The sequence below is a fragment of the Cibotium barometz genome, chromosome 24 (genome assembly GCF_041138505.1).
Source record: "Cibotium barometz isolate CiBa-2024 chromosome 24, ASM4113850v1, whole genome shotgun sequence".
NCBI classification, from domain to species: domain Eukaryota; kingdom Viridiplantae; phylum Streptophyta; class Polypodiopsida; order Cyatheales; family Cibotiaceae; genus Cibotium; species Cibotium barometz.
In genome coordinates, this window is record NC_141069.1 from 23,380,934 (window position 1) to 23,393,944 (window position 13,011).

Genomic DNA, 13,011 nt, shown 5'->3' on the forward strand with positions numbered 1-13,011 from the left:
AGCAACCCCTTGCACTCTCCCAAGCCATTGATTCCCATATTGAAATATGTCCCGTGTAGCCATGTATTTTCTCCCTCACATTCCTTTCTTCTCATGATGAGGCTTAGAGCTAGATCTCACAAAAACAAGGCTTGACATCTATGAAATTTACAACATCTGTAGATCGGTTCCTTTTGAATTGTTTTGACGGGTCTGAAAAAGTGAGGAATACAGTGAACATAAATAATGACTGCAAGTATTGGCGCTAAGTTCTGGCTTTCACAATGGCTGAGCACAAGAGAAGCAATGGAAAATCAGAACATCAATGTCTGGATAGCTACACTTTCTCTAATCAATGCATGATGAAAGCTGAGGATGCAAATAGGGGTATAAAATTGCATAGAGTAGCCTGGGGGATTTGATCGTTGCAGCTTAATGAAACTTTTTTTAGAAGGCAAGACATCTCATTATTTATAATATAGAAGCTTTTTTTTGAGACCAACACTCTCACCATCTAGGAACTTGCTAATATATAAATTGAAAAGAACGCGGGGGAGAAGAGGGGGATTGCCATTTTCCAAGCTAAAACCTATCAGCTGGCGAGCTTGGGGGTTCTACAGAAAGGCCGATTTGATTTTTTATTTCTAAAGCGCTTACTCTCACAAGCATATTTATCCAAAGAACATGTAATGTCTTATTCATGTATTTACTAGTGCTAGTCTTTGGCCCTCACAAACTTGATAATAAATTCACATCCTTATGGACCTTGTATTCTCGTCTCATGTCCATGATTTTCTTAGTTTCTTTTTTGTCTTTTTTAAAAAAAATCTATTTTAAATTAGGACTAGTTATGTGCTCCATACTATAAGACATAGGATTCATTCAATAAATGAATGCAATAAGATGCAATTGTATCAAGTAATGCGACTACTTGAGTGTGCTCCATTACAAAAAAAAAGAACTATATACATAAATACAAATTAAAATAATGTAACAAGATAAAATGAATTTATGAAGTGAAAGCCACATTCTACATATACTCTCCATCAAGAATCATAATTAAAAGCAAGGTTTTAGCATCTATAGACTCTCCATACCATTGCTTTTAATACAAAACATTCCACTAAGAATCTGCTAAAATTCTTTCAAAATGATAGGTTTTGAAAATATTATATTCATGCAATGGCTTAACATTTTGATAGTACAAAAATGCAAAAGAAAAAGCACTAGACACATGTCCCACTTCTTTACTTGCCACGTGCACAAGAAAACGTTTATAAAAGCAGGAAGCGCTGCGAACTGTTCAAATCAAAAGCCAAGAACGCGCAGGAAGTAGAAGCTCTTCAGGAACGCGCAGGAAAAACAAATCCAGATCAGTAACGGAATCAGGAAAAGCAAACGGTGGAAGGTCTGCAAATCAACCAGGAAAAGCTAACGATGCCACGAACGCCCTCACAGCCTGCTAGGAACGTCAAGAGTAAGGGTTATACTTGTCTGGAACGTCATTCTTGAAACGGTATCTTGCTTCTCAGCAGTAAGGGTTATTTCTTAGCATTTCTTATGTGTCTCTATTATGCAGGAACGTTATCCTTGAAACGGTATTCTGCTTCACTTCGCCTTGCTTCTAAACATTAAGGGTTATTTCTCTACTATGCAGATGGGATGGGATATATATAACAATAAAAGCGTGAACTCTGTTTCTCTGTAAATCTCTTTCCTAGGAACTTGGTGCTGGTGCTTATAGCGAACTGTGGAAGGAAAGTGACGGTGGAAGCTCTTCAAATCAGCCAGGAACGTGCTGCCGTTCAATGTCCTCACAGCCTGCTAGGAACGTCATTCCTAGAACGGTATTCTTCTTCAGGAGTAAGGGTTATTTCTTAGCATTTCCTGCCTGTCTCTATTATGCAGATGGGATATGGTATAAGTTTATTTCCCAATAAAAACCAATGAACCGTCATTTCTTTTTCATCCTCTTTGCTTCTCTGTAAATCTCTCCGTTTCCTACTTTTTGGTTTGTGTAGCACCAATGGCGATGGAAGCATAGGTGGAGTATGATAGTAAAATCTATCATCGTGAACTCACCAAGGTGCTAGCTCCACAGTATGTACAATTTGCATTCGATCTACCGCCTGGCTCTAGTACCATTTGGAGCATCATGAAGGATGAAATGGATAGGTTGAGCTTAGATGAGAGTTTGACACGGGATAAAGCTGAGCTGCTTGCCTCAAGAGGGTTTTCCAAGAGAGGAGAGACACTGCATGACAGGTAAATTCAGTTTTGGTTTATGAAAAGAGATGTAATGTTTTTGGTATTTTGAATATAGAAATACACTATCTCTTTACCCGTGCATTGCAGACTCTTTGGCTGGACTTCAAAAGTAGTCTTTGGGTTAGATGATTCAGAACCAATGATCAGAACTTTGTTGGAGGCTGGTTTCAATGAAGAAAAAGAATGGTTTCAATGAAGATTGTTTTTTTCATCCATTGTGATGGTGTATTGTTTGGATTCAGGGTTCAAATGACAAGGATTGAGCACATATATGTGCTATCAAGGAATTTAGAGTATCTGGCATCAAGGGACACAATTTTTATGGAAAGTAGGCATCCATTGGGGCCTGGGGGTTTCTTTCTCTATGAAATCTTCAAGGCTGCAGAGGTGTACAGAATGGAAGATGGACACACTTATTTTCAGTTGAGATTGGTTGTGCAAATTTTAGGTGCAAGCTGGAGGAGGGAAAGTTCAAACCTGCTATATCAATGTTTGTAGATGCTGTAAGTAATCTCAGCTTTCCAATATAGCTATGCAATGTAGGTCAATCACCATATGAGGTGACTTCTCAAGGATGTTTCACAAATCAAGCCATATATTTTTTTTTAAAGTATGCAGGGACCATTCTGAAAGCAGTTATAGATGATTTAGATTTGTGATCACAACTTTGTTTTAGTGAAGATCGCTTTTTTATCCATTGCGATGGTGCATTGTTTGGACTCATGATTGGACTCATGATACCCCCATTAAAAAGGTAGCTTATAAAGATTTTTCTCTTCATGTGTTTGTATTGATGGTGTGGACACAAGTTCTGGGCCCAATGCCATGTGACAAGACTTGAGCACATCAGCATGCTGTTAAGGAATGTACATTATCTGACATCGAACTGTTGTGGGAGCATGTACCCACATTTCATTGGTACATGTTGAATCAGAAGGGTTATCAAGATTCTAAAAGGAGGTTAGGAGATGTCTCCACAGTGCCTACTATCTGAAGGACCCGATCCAAGCATAGTTGCTTTTTGATGGGTGTCATGGGCAGTGGCACGTGGCCAAGCGGGCAGTGGGTGTGGGCAGTAGAGAGCCACACGTGTGTGGTCTCTGAGACCGATGTCTTGAGTTGTACAAAAAATGAAATGAAAATGAGATAACAGTACTGAATGTAAATGAGCTACACAGTAAGATAGATGTTACATGTGGATACAGTGCCGTGTGAAGCTAGATGTGTGCCACCTTATGGTGTACCCTTGGTGGTAGTCCATGTAGAATAGTGGTCATGGGGCACTAGGCTCTCAAGGACCATAGTGTCTAGTGTTCGGGTGGTGATGGTGGCCTGATGGTGCTGTAGAATGTTCCAAATGTGAAGTTGAAGGCAGGAGCACTTGGCCCCATAGAAACAGGAAACGGGGAAACGGCATTTCCTGCCCGTCTGAAATGGGGAAACGGCCAGGAAACGACCAGCATAAGAAGAACTGATTGGCCTCCATTTTCTTGCAATATCTACATTGTTTTAACCTGTTCCAAGTGCCTTTTTTTCAAATGAAATATGTCTTGTATCTTTGAAGTTCTTTGTACTTGTTTTGTATTTTCATATTTCCGATTTGTAGTAGGATATCTAAAGGAAATCTTGATGATGTGGCGTTTCCATTCCCGTTTCCTTATTTCTGCAAATCGTTCCTGTTTCCCTAAGGCGGTGTCATTTCCGTTCTTGTTCCTGTTCCTGTTCCTTGGTAACTATGCTTGCCCGGTGTAATACCAGTTTAGTGTCATCCCTGTGGTCTGGTTCTACGGGATGGCTCTGGGTGTGGGCCTCTCACCTCCATGCGTCCTGAGATGCTTGCTTGTGTGTCCATGGGTGGCATCTGAGGTGTGGGTTCTCTGGAAAGCTCTTACCAATATCTAGTTAGCTGTAGTAGGAACGAACCAAGGCATCGAGGCCATGATCCTTGAGAGTGGACCAAATCCTTCTCTGAAGAGGCAGTGGAATCTCATAGTATGTAGGCGATGTAATGAGACTCTGGTCTAACCAATGGCAATATGCACGGCATGTGACATGTGGATGTCCATGTGGCTCTCCGAATGAAGCCATCCTCTGTGAACTGCAGGGAGTGGTCCCTATAGAAGGCCCATTTTTGTGTGGAGCTCCTTCCTTGGTGTCATCCAAGTATCCTGAATGTGCTGCCAGAGAAGGTCTAACTCAATGACCTGGTTGATCCCCTCCTATGTGATGTGAAGAAAAGGAGAGTGGAGGTTGTTGTAGAGAACCAAACTTTCCAAGCATGTGGATGTGGGCCCCTCCCACATGCTTGTAAAAATTGGTCATGATCGGAGCATGTTCGAACCAGTCATCGAACCAGTCATAACATGCCTCGAACCAGTCATAACATCATGTCAATAGACACTTGGGTGACATTGGGACAACCTAAACTTATCCCTACAGATAATGGTCTTGCAAGAGGAGCCAATGGACAAAACATTGAAGTTCCCAGTTACTTTAGCTATGCTACTTAAACAATCAATGGAGATGTGAAATTTACATTGCATGTTACCCTATATTCCCTTGAGTATGATGTCATCCTTGGTGGAACTTGGATACATGACTCTTATTCAATAGATAAATCCAACACGAGAACACAATCTCATGACCCTCGAGTTATGGGATTTGTTAGGTCAACCAACACTCACAGTTCATCCTGAAAGAATTCCCTTTACACAAGACTTGAACATGCCATGTTTGGGGTACTTTGAACATACAATGTATATTGAAACTAACCTCAACCTCTTACTTGCAAGTTTTTTGTGGTTGAGTATGTGTTGGAAGCATATTTAATCTTGGGGCATAAATGGACTATTGCTCCCCAAGCACCACTATGCTTTGCTAGTAGTGATAGAGTCATCATGATGGTCAACAACAAAAAGTTAACAATACCATATTGCAAGGAAGAGGATCCAACTTTAATGGATTTCTATGATGCTGAACGCAAAAGGTTATAAGCCTCTACAACAAAAGGCCCTCTACATAATGACCTATTATTTGCGTCAACAGTCGACACTCCGATAAAGCATCTACTCCTTAAACCCCATCCTCACCAACGAAGTTAGATACCAATACCTCACAATTAACAGCTATTCCTGAAGAGATTCCCACAACACAACCATCTATCTCTAACAAGGAACTCAAAGGAAAAGCCCCGGAGCCTATGCCTCTTCATCGACAAGCCCACCAAAGGAGACAACCGCATGCTCGAAAGCCTCACCATTGACAGTCACTCCACAAGAGACTCTAGCATAATCATTGTCAACAATGCACATGAATCCCAAACCTATAGCCTCAGTGCCAACCAATGTGAATGAGGGCCCAAAACCTTCCACTTCCACCAAAAAGAAAAATCCACCAAGATAACACAAATCAAGGTATCTTAATTATATCAAAATGTGGGTGGAGAAGCAGCTACTTGTAGCTCAGAGTACTAACTAGCTCAAGAGTACTACGAAGGTGCCAATCAAATTTAGGTGCCTCGATCATCAAAGCCTCTTCCTCAATGCAACACTTAGAGGCCAAGGAAAAATAAAAGTACTCCATATCACTAGCCACAAAAACCTATGCTAGTTCATTAAAGAACTCCATCAAGTCAACAAGTGTGGGTACCAAAAAGATTACTGCAAGAACAAGGGTACTACCAAGGAAATACCAACGCTTGGCTTCCCAAGCGAATCAAAAAGTCCCCTCAACCTATTCAAAGAAACAAACCTCAGCACACCAAAGGCATCAACCACCAGTTTATAATGTTCATCAAAGATGGGTGCCCCTGCATGTGCTTCAACAACAAGGATACTATGATGGTAATGCCATCATATGGTTGCCAAAATCGAACAATGTGAAGAAAGCTTCACCACCAACTTCAACCCCAACAGCTTCACCTAAAGTTTGATGAGAATGGAGACCAAAACAACACCAAGCAAGTCACTCAACCACTCTCATGCATTTAGCACCTACACAAGAGCTTGTGTATCTAAAAAACCCCAATGGTAACCAACCAGTAGTCTTACCTACCGCCTCGATAACATTTGAGGAAACAATTCAAGAATCAATTCCCATATATGTAATGGAGACTTATGAGCGCATCAAAGACAAACTCATAATGCTCTGTTCACCCCTCTAGATGTGAAGCGTAAGTGTAGAAACTACGTGGTAGACATAAGAACCTACTCTCTCAAAAAGGAGAGTAGCCACAAGAACTTGTTGCTCACGTGGTAACAAAACACACACACACACACACACACACATAAGGGAGTCATACATATGGCCTATCAAACAACTCCCAAGGATCTTAAATAGCCATTCCATTTTTGTTAAGCTTATCGCTTACTATTCTTTTGGCTATGATAATGTAGTAGCTGCTCCATGAGAACATATCCATACTCATGCCCTAGAGAACGTTTGCACCAAAGCCTCACCATCATCGATAACTTCCAAGTATATCTCTGGATAGGGAGGCCATTGTGGGCAAAAGCCTGGTCAATGGTACAGCCCATCGTCTAGAATTTTCCTTCAAATTACAAACCTCTCCAAACGACGCTACCATCTTCACAAATAAATGATCTCCAATCCTTAGTGTGTTGAGAAAACGTGGTGCTCATGCTAGATCAAGTGTGTGGAGAGGAGAGACTCAAAAAGTACAAGAATAAACTCTTGCTTATTAAGTTGTTTATGAATACAACTAGGCCTTGCTCTCATACAAAATGCCTCATGGCTTCACCTTTAAATAGGTGAGCAAGTGGACCTCAAGTCCATTCACACTCACACCCTTCTCTCACCCTTCTACATAACCTTAGTCCCTTAATATAGTGAAGATATCTATATTAGCCTCGTAAGTCGACGTAATTCTTTCAATCCTCGCCAATAAGTGGCTACTTTAACAAAAATCAATAGTTTAATAAGAGACTATTGGTCATGATCGGAGCATGGACCCTTTCCGATAACAGATCTCAAAATCAAAATCTTGCATTAACTCTGCCCAACGAGCTTTCCTTCCTCTCAAATCATCCGCATCACACACATACTTGATTGACTGATGATCAGTCAATACCACAAACTTGGAGCCATATAAATAATGTCTCCAAACCTTGAGAGCATGAATCACAGCATAAAGCTCCTTCTCAAGGGTTGGCCAACGAGATTGAGTGTCGTCTAGCTTTTTACTTTCAAAAGCAACCGGTCTACCATCTTGAAATAAAGCAACCCCGATAGCATAGTCACTGGCATCAGTTTCAAGAACATAAGGCCGACTAGGATCAGGCAATGCTAAGATAGGTGCTTCCTTGACTTTATCTTTCAAAAGTCTGAAGGCCATATCCAAATCGTTATTCCGAGTGATAGGCTGATTTGACTTACGTCCACGACCTTTCAATAAGTCAGTCATCGGTAGTGTGAGCTGAGTGTACTCCCGTACAGATTTTCGAAGAAAAACAACAAAACCGAGAAAAGAACGAAGTTGTTTCACTGTTCGTGGTATAGACCAGTCCAAAACCTTCTGAACTCGGTCATAGTCAATGCTCAATCCATCTCTAGTGATCTTGTGTCCCAAGTAAATGATGTCAGTCATAAAGAACTCACATTTACTCAACTTAGCATATAGTCGATTCTGTCTTAAAATAGATAAGACAATCGTGAGGTGTCTGACATGATCCTCAAGAGTACGACTATAAATCAAAATATCATCCAGGAACACCACCACAAATTTCCCCAAATGTTCACGAAAAAGATCGTTCATCATTTGCAGGAAAGTGACTGGAGCATTGGTTAACCCAAAAGGTAATACGAGAAACTCGTAATGGCCATACCTAGTCCGAAAGGCGGTTCTTTCCACATGCCTTTCATGAATATGTATCTGGTGATAGCCAGTACGTGAATCTATCTTCGTGAAATATTTCGCTCCTGCTAATCGGTCAATCAGGTCATCTGATCTAGGGAGAGGATAAGGGTTCTTAATGGTCAGCTTGTTCAATCTCTTGTAATCTATACACATTCTCCAGGTATTGTCCTTCTTTCTCCTAAGCAACACAGGTGCACCCCAAGGTGATTTACTTGGACGGATCTGGCCCATCCTCAAATAATCTTCGAGTTGTTAAGCCAACTCATCTTCCTCGGCTTGGCTCATCCTATAAGGTGGAATACTGACAGGATGAGCACCAGGGATCAAGTCAATACGATGATCTACTGCCCATTCAGGTGGTAAACCCGATGGCAGTTCCTTAGGAAATATATCTTGAAACGAATCAAGTATCTTCTGTAATTCTTTGCTTTCAAACACACTTAATTCATTCACATCCATGGAAGGGATGAAAAAAGAAGAAAGTGGAATCAATACACAATGGAAAGCGGTATACAAAGAAGAATCCATTATATTTTCAAAATCAATTGTATTTACAAGAGGTCCCTGAGAGGGATGAATACAATCACCTAAAATACTATACTTGGTGTCCCTATGCTGAAAAGAAAAAATATGACTAGACCAATCTATCTGGACGTCCAGAGTCTTAAACCACTCAATCCCTAATAACAAGTCTACATTTTCCAGATGCATAACATAGCATTCCAGAGTATCTTTGTAGTCTTGAATCTGGATTGGAAGCATCTCCACCTTGCGATCCCAAACTTGCCTTCCCGCAGGTAGGCGTACCTCATAGGTATGGTCGCTGAGTGTCGTATCAAGACTCAATTTCTGCACAAGTTTGTAGTTAACAAAGTTATGCGAACTGCCAGGGTCTAAAAGAATGTGAATCTTATGGCCATTCACTTCTCCATAAACTCGGAGAAGATCATGCAAGCCAAATACCTTAGAATTGAACAGACAATCAGAACAAGTACTAGGGCAAGAATGTACAGTAATTGACGTACCTGTCAAAGACAACTGGTTAGCTGCCTTTGGCTTAGGTCCTGCGTTTGACTCGGTACCCTTTTGCTTCGGGCACTCATTACGCATGTGTCCTTTTTCTTCGCAGATAAAACAACGTCCTTCCTTCTTGAGCTTTAAAGCCCTAAGGAGTCGTTTCTTCTTCGCTGGTGTCGAGCTTGAATTCTTCGAGGGTTGGTCCGAAGACTTTTCCTCTGTCGTGTTAGCCATAGGTGCGGAGAAATTTCTTTTATGCTTGTTCCCCTGCTCGGTAACGGGTTTCAACTTGGTATCATCATAGATACGAGCTGAATGAAAGGCCTCGTCCAAAGTTTTACATTTGTTATTTTTAACCTCTAATCGGTACGAGTCGGGTAAACCAGCTACGAAAAATCCCAAAAGAGTAGTGGGATCCATCTTTGTAGCTTTCATTTGCAAGTCACGAAACTTCTAGAGGTAGACCTCATAAGTGAGATGCTACGAGGTCATGGTCAAAGCTGAAAACCGGACAACAACATCGTAATCATCCTCTTTCCTGAGGAATTCTTTCTTGAAGATATCTTCAAATTGTGCCCAAGTCGTTGGCTTAGGGTTGAGTTCCTTCCACCAAAGCAAAGCTTTGCCGGACAGGAAACCTGCTGACTGGATCCTCTTTCCATCATCATATGGATGAAACTGAAACTGAACTTGCCACTTATGTAGCCACGTGTCCACGATCTCCTTGGTTCGCTGCTTTTGCTCGCCCCCGAACGGTTCCATAGTAATGTTGGGGCCTAAAGCTAAAGCCAAGGTATCCATACCCGAGAAAGTAGAGAGGGTAGTGGTCAAGAGAGCGATGGAGTTCTGCAAAGCTTGCATCTGGGTTGCGATTTGTGCCTGACGTTCCGTCGAAGAAGCTTCAAGAGCTACTTTGAACTCTTGGAAATCGGATTTTGACACAAAATCGTCAAAAAGATCGGCATCGGTGCCTTCCGTTAGCCGACAAGCCTTCGCGTTCCACAAGGGGCTCCAACTCTGATTCTTGGGTCGACATCGTGAAGAAGGGATGTGGAGAGAAAATTCGATCTTTGCACAATGAAAGTGCGAGCGAACTTGAGAGCTTGAGAGCTTGAAAACTTGAGAACTTGAGAGATGTGTGGCAAGAAGCCCACTTGAGGGGGTTTATAAAGGTTTCCCAAAAGCCAAAAAATCTCCAAAAGCTAGGCTTAGCTTTTGCTTTGCTTTTGCATTTATATATATATATATATATATATATATATATATATATATATATATAGTCTTAAAAAAATAAAACACCTTGGAAACCTTGAAGGAGGGTTCTTTTAAAACTTTTAAAAAAAATAAACCCAAAAAAAAAAACGAAAGCTAAAAAAAACGTGCTTTCCTTGTTTTTTTTTCTCCTCCTGGAATAACCCGTCGGTGTGCTGGCTGCCTGCCGTCGATTGAAGCTGCCGGCGCATGCTTGTCTCCCGGCGGATGCAGTCGTCAGCAGATGGGCTGCCGGCGCCTTCACGGCAGGACGCGACTGTGCCAGCCGTTACCTACACTGGGCCGCCTACCAACATAGAGCCGACCGCCTGCCTGGCTAGAGCGCTTGCGTAGGCCTGGGCTGGCCTGGGCGCCTGCCCGCCTGGCCTAGGCGCCTACATGGGCCTGGCTGCCTGGCCACGTAGGTCCATGCGCCCGCCTGCAGGACCGCCAACAGAGACCCGCCAGCCTTCGATAGACAACGCCAGTACCTGCCAGCGCACAAACGCTCTCTCTCTCACTCTCTCTCTCTCGTTCAAACCAGAAAAGCAAACCTGCTTTTTTTTCTTTTTTCTGTTTTCTCTCATGCGACTGCACAAACAAGACTCCTCTTCCTTGCAAAGCAAGCGACCCTTCTAAATCTACCATCTCCCATCAACATGGGTGTCTTTGATGAAGAAAAAACACATACTAAATCTGAAATCTGCAGTATGCACAGAAAAAACAGCAAGTTTTTTAACACATACCTTTCTTCGACCTCTTCTTCTCTACCTACCGACTTGCTCGTTCACGAGGTATGCTCTGATACCACTGTCAAATCCCCACGGATCCCCTCGTGATCGATCTTGGTTCGAAACTCGAATCCTGCAAACAAACGAACAACAAACAAGCAAGGGGTTGACTCACCTCCCAACCATGACAGCCGTGGGCGAGCCCACAGTCTTGGCTGTCCCCACCGAGCCACGAGCTGAGCTAACTAGGATGACGTACCGACCAATCTCCTCCTCGCGACGTCCCATACCGCCACGAAGCTGCCCTCGCGGGCCTCGAGATCGCTGCCGGCCTCGATTGTATAAAGCAGGTACACGTCTGCACTAGATCCACGCTCCAAGACCTTTGAGCTCTCACAAACTCGCGAGACTCTCTATAATACAATAACTAACCTTGGCCACCCTTTTATAGGCTCTTGGCCGGTCATCGGGCGTCCACACTTGGCCGCCCGCCCGTCCATACTTGGGTGCCCGCCCGTTAGTATTTCCCTAACTCAGCTCGTCAATCAACCTGCCTAGTTCCAAGCTTCCCCAAGCCTCGAAACTAGTCTTGCATGCGTATAGCACACGGTAGATACACACTTTGCACATAACACCGTGCTCATGAGAAGACATCCATTGGAGACATCTACAGTAGGAGCCGCCCGCCCGAGAAGGTCGTGGAGATGTAGACAATCCATCTAGATGGACTAGAGAGATGGATCCTTTACCCTCCAGACTTACTCCCACTCCCTCTGAGTGTGAGTAATGATAGTGACTAGGCTAGGAGAGCCTAGGACTTTATTTGTGTCATGGTCTTTTTTGATGTATTGCACTTTCTTTTTTGGACTCCAGTAATGCCAAGTTAACTATTACATTTCTTATTTAGTCGTGCATGCCCATTGCCACTAAATCATGTTAAAACTTTAAGTTATTAGAAATCTTGATCTTATGACTTGTCAATGACATGACCTCATGAGGCATGCTTTTTTTCAATGTTACATATATGACTAAGTATGAGGAAATCACTGTCCATGGATGCAATCAATAATGTATTGTAGACTTGTAGTTTTAAATTCTGTTTGGTAATTACTGATTGGTTATATGATTTTGGTACTTTTGTTTTCTTGATTGTACGCTATTATAGTAATTAAGTTTGAAGGCCCAAATCTGAAATTTCAGATTTGGGCCCCCACATTGCAGGGGGAGATTGCACTTCCTCTCTCCAATTGGAAGCCCAAATCTGAAATTTCAGATTTGGTCCCCCCAACCTTCAGATTTTAAAATTTATGTATATAATAATCATTTCGGTCCATCGTTTCACTGGCCACCTCCCGGTGTTGAAACGTTTCATTCTAAAATGAATCGTTTCAACAACGTTTCGTTTCAGCACTGAAACGTTTAGCTGTGACCTTGTCAAATACCAAGGCCAGAGTTACTTGGAAAACTATTATCCTTCCTCAACATGAAGGGCATGAAGAGAGATTGAACATCATTGATCCAAAGATCCAATGCAAAGCCCTCCTTTGCAAGTTGGTGGTTAGAGCATTCCTTCCTAGTACTAAGCCTTGGAAGGATTTCTCCATGTACCATATTCTTAGATGTGTCCATGTAAGTGGTGGTGACTAGAAGCACAACACACATTTTGCTTTCTCTAAGGCAGATCACCGCCCCCATCCTCCCCAGTGGTTTCTTTCATTATCCAAGCTTGGAGCAGTATGCGGATATTTTTACGTCATACCACTAGGCATGACCTTATCAGAGATGATACTGGCAGACCACTGGGCATGCTGGGAGAGATCCGCAACCACAATACTTGACTAGAAGAATTTTGAGTGTCTTTTAGATGATGAGAGAGGAGCATTACTTGTG

At 42.3% G+C, this 13,011-nt stretch overlaps 1 protein-coding gene across 17 annotated transcripts in view; it reads right to left on the reverse strand.

Moving 5' to 3' along the window:
- Positions 1–13,011, reverse strand: part of LOC147625046 (uncharacterized) — a 39,241-nt gene that overhangs the window by 21,614 nt on the left and 4,616 nt on the right. The window lies entirely within an intron of this gene.